We start from the raw sequence: 8,040 nt of genomic DNA, 5'->3' as shown, positions 1-8,040 counted from the left end.
TCTTCTCTATACATCACTCACATCGAGAAACATTCTTTGTAGCCTAAAGGGGTAGTAGCAATAGATTTGGTTAGTCAGATGCACCCTTTCTCCCAGTGGTAAAAATATAAATACGATACTCTGGAAAACCTCCCGGGTGAAATGCTCACCGATATCCATGCGCTTGCGGATCATTTCCTTATTGCGTTACCAAATATCAACAAAAGGCAGCATCTTAAAGCTTTGTTTGTCAAAGGAAGGGTTGATGGTCAGCCAATGACCAAGATATTAATTCATGGTGGAGCCGCTATCAACATCATGCCATACGCAGTATATCGGAAGCTTGAAAAAGGGGATCAAGATTTGACCAAGACCGATATGATGTTAAAGGACTTCGAGGGAAATGTGTCTCTGGTTAAGGGGGCAATATGCGTTGAGTTGACCATTGGCAGCAAAACCTTGCCGACAACTTTCTTCGTGATCAGTGGAAAAGATTGGATTCATGCCAATTGTTGCATCCCATCTACAATGCACCAGTGCTTGGTCCAGTGGGTAGGTGACAAGATTGAGATTGTACCGGGGGATTCTTCTTATGTCATTGCATCGGTAGAAGCAGACACTTATGAAAGGACTAGGTGTATCTCGAGAGAGATTTGGGAGAAGGATTTTCTCAAAGTTGCTGATTATGAAATTCCACCGGTCCAAGCAGTGAGTTCTGATGAAGGGTTTTAATGGATAGGTTCGCCGATGATGGAAAATTGGGCCAGGGATTCACATAGGCCGATGATTTGGTAGAAGTAGATATAGGTAGTGGTGATAAGCCTAGACCTACTTTTATTAGAGCTAAGTTAAATTCTGAGTGTAAGCAGCAATTAACCGATTTGTTAAAAGAATATAAAGATTGCTTTGCTTGGGATTATACAGAGATGCCTGGTTTGGACCGATCGATTGTTGAACATCGGTTGCCTATCAAGTCTGGATTTCGGCCACATCAACAGCCAGCTCGCCGATGTAATCCTAATATTCTTCCTGATATTAAGGCTGAAATAACCAAACTTATTGAAGCTAAATTTATTCAGCAGTGTCGGTATGCCGAGTGGATTTCCAATGTTGTTCCGGTTTACAAGAAAAATAGGAAGCTTCGGGTCTGCATTGTTTTCAGAAATCTTAATAAAGCTACACTGATGGATGGCTATCCAATGCCAGTTGCTGATCTACTAGTTGTTGCTACGGCTGGGCATCAGATCATCAGCTTTATGGATGGCAATGCAGGATACAATCAGATATTCATGGCTGAAGAGGATATTCCAAAGACTGCATTTAGATGTCCTGGTCATGTTGGGTTGTTTGAATGGATAGTCATGACCTTTGGCTTGAAAAATGCTGGTGCTACTTATCAGAGGGCTATGAATTTTATATTTCATGAGTTCATCGGCAAGCTGGTGGAAATTTATATTGATGATGTGGTGGTTAAGTCTGGAGACTTCATAAAGCATCTTGGCGATTTGCGAAAGATGTTAGAATGCACAAGGAAGCACGGTTTAAAGATGAATCCCAATAAGTGTGCATTTGGTGTATCGGCAGGACAATTCCTTGGTTTCATGGTGCATCAAAGGGGGATTCAAGTTAGTTGGAGATCCATTGATGCTATCAACAAAATAGTTGCTCCTACCAACAAGACTGAGCTTCAATCCTTGATCGGCAAGGTAAATTTTATTAGGAGGTCTATATCTAATTTGTCTGGTAAAATTCGTGCTTTCAGTCCTTTACTTAAGTTGAAAGCCGCTCAAGAGTTCGTCTGGGGGAAAGAGCAACAATTGGCCTTAGATGAAATCAAGAATTATTTGGTAAATCCTCCAGTTCTGATTCCACCTCAGCAAAGAAAGCCCTTCAGGTTGTATTTGTCTACCGATGGGATGGTCATCGGTTCGGCTTTAATTCAGGAATTTGAAGGGAAGGAACGTGTGATTTACTATTTAAGCAGGAGATTGGTTGATGCTGGGACCAGATATTCGGCCATTGAAAAGTTATGTTTGTGTCTCTATTTCTCATTTATTAAGTTGAGGCACTATTTGTTATCGGCAGAATGCTCTGTCATATGCAAAGATGACGTGGTCTGATATATGCTGTCTATGCCGATTATGAGTGGTAGGATCGGTAAGTGGATTTTGGCACTGTCGGAATTCGATTTGCGTTACGAATCGGCTAAAGCGGTTAAGGGACAGATTATGGCCGATTTTGTAACTCAACATTGCGGTACAGTGGAGACTTTGGAAATTGTACCTTGGACGCTCTTCTTTGATGGATCCACGTGTGACCGGGGGCAGGGATCGGCATAGTGTTAATTTCCCCTCGGGGAAAGAAGTATGAGTTCTCCTTGCCGATTGTTGCCACGTCAACAAATAATCAAGCTGAGTATCAAGCTTTGATAAAGGGATTGGAAATACTAAGGGAAGTTCATGCTGATGCTGTTGAAATCTTTGGGGATTCTATGCTGGTTATAAATCAATTGGCTGGAAGCTATGAATGCCGAAGCGAAGTCCTGATAACTTATCACGAAAGGAGTATGCAACTGTTAACGGAATTCAAGGATTTCCGATTAGAGTATGTTCCTCGGTTGCATAATGAAGAGGCTAATCGATTGGCTCAGCATGCCTCAGGATATCAGCCCATGATAAACACAGTATCGGCAATCAGTGCCGATGATTGGAGAAAAGAAATCTTTGATTATTTAAAGGATCCGTCCAAGAAAGTTGAGAGACGTGTTCGGTTTCAAGCTACCAAGTATGTGCTCCTTGAAGATGAGTTATATTATCGGACTATTGATGGGATTCTTCTTAGGTGCTTAGGTGATGATGAGGCTAGAAGTTTGATGGGAGAGATCCATGAGGGAGTGTGTGGAGCACATCAGTCGGCATTTAAGATGAAGTGGATGATCAGAAGAAATGGGTATTATTGGCCGACTATACTTGAGGATTGTTTTAAGTATTTCAATGGGTGTCAAGGATGTCTAAAGTTTGGCAATGTTCAAAGGGTACCCGCATCGGCCATGAATCCCATTATTAAACCTTGGCCGTTCCGAGGATGGGCTATTGACTTGATCGGCCAGATTTATCTGCCATCCAGCAAAGGACATAAATTTATTTTGGTTGCCACCGATTATTTCACCAAATGGGTTGAAGCTATTCCTTTGAAGAAAGTTACATCGGCCAATATGATTGATTTTGTGAAAGAGCATATTATCTACCGATTTGGAATTCATCAAACAATTACTACCGATCAGGGTACTATGTTTACGTCAGGGGAGTTTGATGATTTTGCAGTCGGTATGGGAATTAAAGTATTAAATTCTTCTCCTTATTATGCTCAAGTTAATGGGCAGGCCGAGGCATCTAACAAAGGAATCATCAAGCTCATTAAACGGAAGGTTGAAGAAAATCCTAGGAGATGACACACGTTGTTAAATGAAGCTTTATGGTCATATCAGATGGCTTGTCATGGATCGAACAAAGTTTCGCCTTATCAATTGGTGTATGGGCATGATGCAGTGTTACCTTGGGAAATTAAGACTGGGTCTAGGCGGCTATCTTTACAAGATCAATTGGCTGCCAATGATTATGCTACTTTGATGACAGACGAGTTGGATGATCTAGCAAGGCATCGACTAAGGGCTCTGATGAGTATAGAAGAAAATAAGAAGAGAGTTGCTAGAAGGTATGATAAGAAGGTAAAAGCTAAGGAGTTTGCCGATGGAGACTTAGTATGGAAGCTAGTATTACCGATCGGGACTAAAAGTTCAAAATTTGGGAAGTGGTCTCCTAATTGAGAGGGTCCCTATCGGATAAATCGATCTGCTCCTGGCAACGCCTATTGTTGACACTAGCTAACACCACTTAGATACTAGGTTGTCATCCCCATTATGGTGCCAGAGTGTACAAAGGTATTTATAAATGTAAAGGCTCTCTAGAAAATAATCTATTCTATCCGCAAGCGCACAGATAAAACACCTCATTGTAGCATTTCACCAGGATAAGTATTCCAGGTATCGTTATTTATAATTTTGCTCGAGAGAACTAAGGAGATTAAATTAAGGGCAAAATCTATCAAGGCATAGACTAGAGATAAACTTGCAAGCACATGATTACTAATGAGAAACTCGTCACACAGTCACTTACTTTAGCAGGGGGTAAACCATAAAGATAATGATAATGAATTATAAGTTCAAGGGATAAATAACACAGCGATTAGAAAATAGACTACTCCTCATATATGTAGGTGATGTCGGATTAGCTAGAGAATGGATTCTAAGTTATCTACTAACTACTAAGTCATAATCTACTCTAGTTATCTACAAGATCATATATAGCATAAAAGACTCTTCATTCATGTATAAGGAACATTGATATAGTAAATCAGAGCATCGCAAGACTTACTCCACAATACCGGTTCTGCCTGTCCTATCAACGGAGGGTGGACTATATAAGAATCAACGAAGCTGTCACTATCGCGAACTACCACATGACCCGGCCAATAGGATACATTTGCAGATAAATAACATCTAAGCACCACGCTCACATGTGATCTATCACCTAACTCCCTCGCGTCAAGAGTTAAGCGCTTTGCAAACTTATACATAAACTCAATATCAATTAGAACTATATCAAATATAGAACTAGAGCAAACTAAGAACATAATAATTAGAGACATAATGCAATTAGAACAAAGAATTAGAGAAAGATATGAATAATACCAATCTTTATTACCGAAGATCCGAATCCAGAGCGTAGTGCTCTACTTCTCTAATTCCTATCTAATCAAACCTCTAAACTTGAAGGATCAGGGAGTAGCTAATTCTAATTCTCTGTGGGAGAGAAGCTCTAAACCCCTAACTTTGATGGCTACCTCTGAATAATGATTTCTTCTCTTCTCCTCTCTCCTACGGGGGGAGAGGCCTTGGTTTTATAGTCCCTTCAAGTGAATGTGGGCCGTCAGATCAAACCGACATTGATTGTATGGTTTAGATTGATCCTTTAGGTCGGTGGAGTTTAGCCCCGAAGCAGAGTCCTGGTCCAACTCCTGGCCAGCGCGGGCGCCCAAGGGGGGTGGGCGGGCGCCATGCCCCCGAGCCCGATTCCCTTCTCGTTCGTTCCCGTGGATTCTGGACTCTTCTAGATTGAAGAAAATTGCGCGGCACATAATTATCTCGTTGTAAACATGACATGTGGGCCTTCTCTCCATATTCTCTGATAACCCCCTACAGAAATAGATAAACACCAAAGCTCGGGGAATTCTATCAGATAAAACCCTAATTCTAGATGTTTGTTTCATATTGATCCTTTTTCATGTTTATTTGATTATTAATTTTAGTACTTAAGGACCGTCAACAAACTCCCCCAAGCTTACCCTTTGCTCGTCCCTGAGCAAATAGCTAAACTTAGACGAATCAGAAGTTGCTTCGATGTTATCTTTCCTCACAGGCACACATGCTTTTACATAAAAAATTCTTCCAGATTAGAGTGAAGGGTTAAAGAGCTTAGTGTCTGCACTTAAGTTTTAAGTAATCGAAATACAAAATAATTAAGTCAAGCACTATTCCTCTTGTCTATACTTCACCTTTGTTCTAGAGTTTTTCATAAGTTTTCAAAATAAAACTCAGAGTTCCCAGCAATGATCTCTCAAGTCTCTTTATATGTGGTTTTTGTGGATCCTTACCACAATGTCACTTACCTATAGCTAATGAAACATTTAAGTGGAGCTCATAGGAGTGAAGAACAGCTCATACATATGTTGTCTAATCGAGCCATGGATCCAAAGGAACTCAGCATATAATTAAATCAAGATGTGCATGTGTGATGGAATAAATGATAGTGATGGTGAAGATATATATAAGTGATAATAAAACTTACTTCTCATTGCTCCTCATATTGCTATCTCTCCTCCTCTTTGATCTTTGCTTTGGGAGAACATGGGCTATCTTTTTCTCTCTCTTTTTTTTCAGGTGGGTAATAGATACCCCTAATTCTACTGTCGGACACTTGTTCATTTTTTCACTCAAGTGGGCGTCTTTGTACCCCTAATTCTACTTCGGACACTAGTCCATTTTTACCTCTCGTCTCACTATTTTTCTTTCTTTTTCGAGGTTCCGGGCACTTGCCCCTTTTTATTTCCTCGTATATTTTTGCATAACCCATGCCTCTTCTGCATTGAATCTTTTTAGATAGAGAGTATAACAATACTTGGGACAGTGAGTGATAATATTTTTAGCAATTTTAATGATTGGTGATGAATGTTGTGGTAGATGTGTGCAAGTGAATATCTAAATTTAACCATATGAAAAGCTCCTAAGGGTCTACACAGCTCGATCAAACTCAATGTAAATATAGTAAAAGATGTTATAGCAAGTATGGCTGTGGTAGGTAGTTTTGTTATCGCTGTGGAGTTCTCTGGTTCACTGGTGTTGCTGCAATCTCAATCAAAAAGTTTTGCACAACATAGAGGCCAAGCTTCGGGTTAGGTAACCGAATCTTGCCTTTATCATCATATAGCATATACATTACATTCCCTTCTTTCTTTAACATCCGAACTTGTCTAAATATGTCATAGCCATGATAAATTCTTAACTCATCTATGAAGTCCAACGATGAGTTTTCTAGTAAGTGAAGATTAAAGGCTAGACGAGTGATAAGTGAAGTACATCCTACTGGTCCCTGAAGACTACGTACACTAAGCCAATGAGAAATTAATAGTGTAATAGGTGAAGTGGGTACTTTATTAATAGCAGCATATGAAAGTTGTAAATCTCCTACTCTTATTTTCCTAATATCATCGCGATAGAAAAGATTGTACCCAAGCCATTTGTGGAACATCCTAAGAGTGGGGTGTTCCATGTCACTGGTTCGGGCTTAACTATAAAAATTATCTCTAGATATTTCTCTCCAAAACTGGTGTCTCTCAAAGTTGGGTAAATTGGAGTCAATGTTCAGGATGCATCTTGAAGAGAAACCAAGATGGTCGCTCAGCTCTATCCAAGACAACATAATCTCCTGTTTGAACATTTGAAAAACAATTCCCCCCTCATAGTATTGTAAAGTGCAAAGAAATTCGAGGGTGAGAAGACGAGAACCCAGTTCAGTTATATTCCAAAAATTTGTCCAACCTATCATCTGAAAAATTAAGTCGAATTCAGTGTCCATACTTGTTTCTTGTAGTAAGATTGGATCAAGAGTAGGGGTGTGAATGAAATATTTGTTCTTCAATTGCTGATAGACTTCCTTCTCTCTTCGGGTCTTCAGTCCAAGGTCTCCTATCTTGAGAAGGACCTTAACTTGCTGACCAGATGAAGATGACGGAGCCTGTGTGAGTGTCGGATCGACGCTCATCTCTGATGGGTGTGAGGAGTGTCGGGATGAACTCCTTGTACCAATGTTCTTGAGAGCCTTCCATGCGTTCTTCACCTTCTTAAACATCCTGTAAACAAAAGTTGGCAAAAACACAACTAGTGGAAATGTGAGAGAAAATGTTAGTGGTCAGTTGTCCGGAATGTCAGTAGTTTAGTCGTTCAAGATAAGTTTCTATTTTGGCAGAACCTCCCCCTAAACAACTTTTACTTCCGCTTAGACAACTACTTACTAGGTGATACTCACTCTCTCACTCAAAAGAACTCCCAACTTTCTCACACTCAGAGCTATTCTCTGGAAACTGAGCTTGCAAGGTTTTCTGAAATGTGTGTGTGAAGAGAAGGGAAGCTGGAGGTGGCCTTTTATAAGCTGAGCAGGGGACAGGGCGGGCGCCCTGGGTAGGTGGGCGGGCGCCCACCCCTGGTGTCCATCCTGGGTGTGCCTCCTCCACTTGCTTCCTTGCTTTGATCTCACGCAGAATAATATTGTGTTGGTGGTGGTTGGACGGTGGAAAGATGTCTGGTGAGTGGAAACATATTGGTGGATGAAATTATGTGATGGATGTATGTGAGGTGAAGTGTATGACATGTGGGACCCAAAGAGTGTGGGTCATGCTTCTAGAAGGTTACTATAATTAAATATAATGCAGGAAAATCTATGAGAA

Source organism: Sorghum bicolor, chromosome 4 (genome assembly GCF_000003195.3).
Source record: "Sorghum bicolor cultivar BTx623 chromosome 4, Sorghum_bicolor_NCBIv3, whole genome shotgun sequence".
Lineage (NCBI taxonomy): Eukaryota > Viridiplantae > Streptophyta > Magnoliopsida > Poales > Poaceae > Sorghum > Sorghum bicolor.
The sequence above is the reverse complement of the archived record's forward strand: the minus strand, read 5'-3'. Positions refer to the sequence as shown.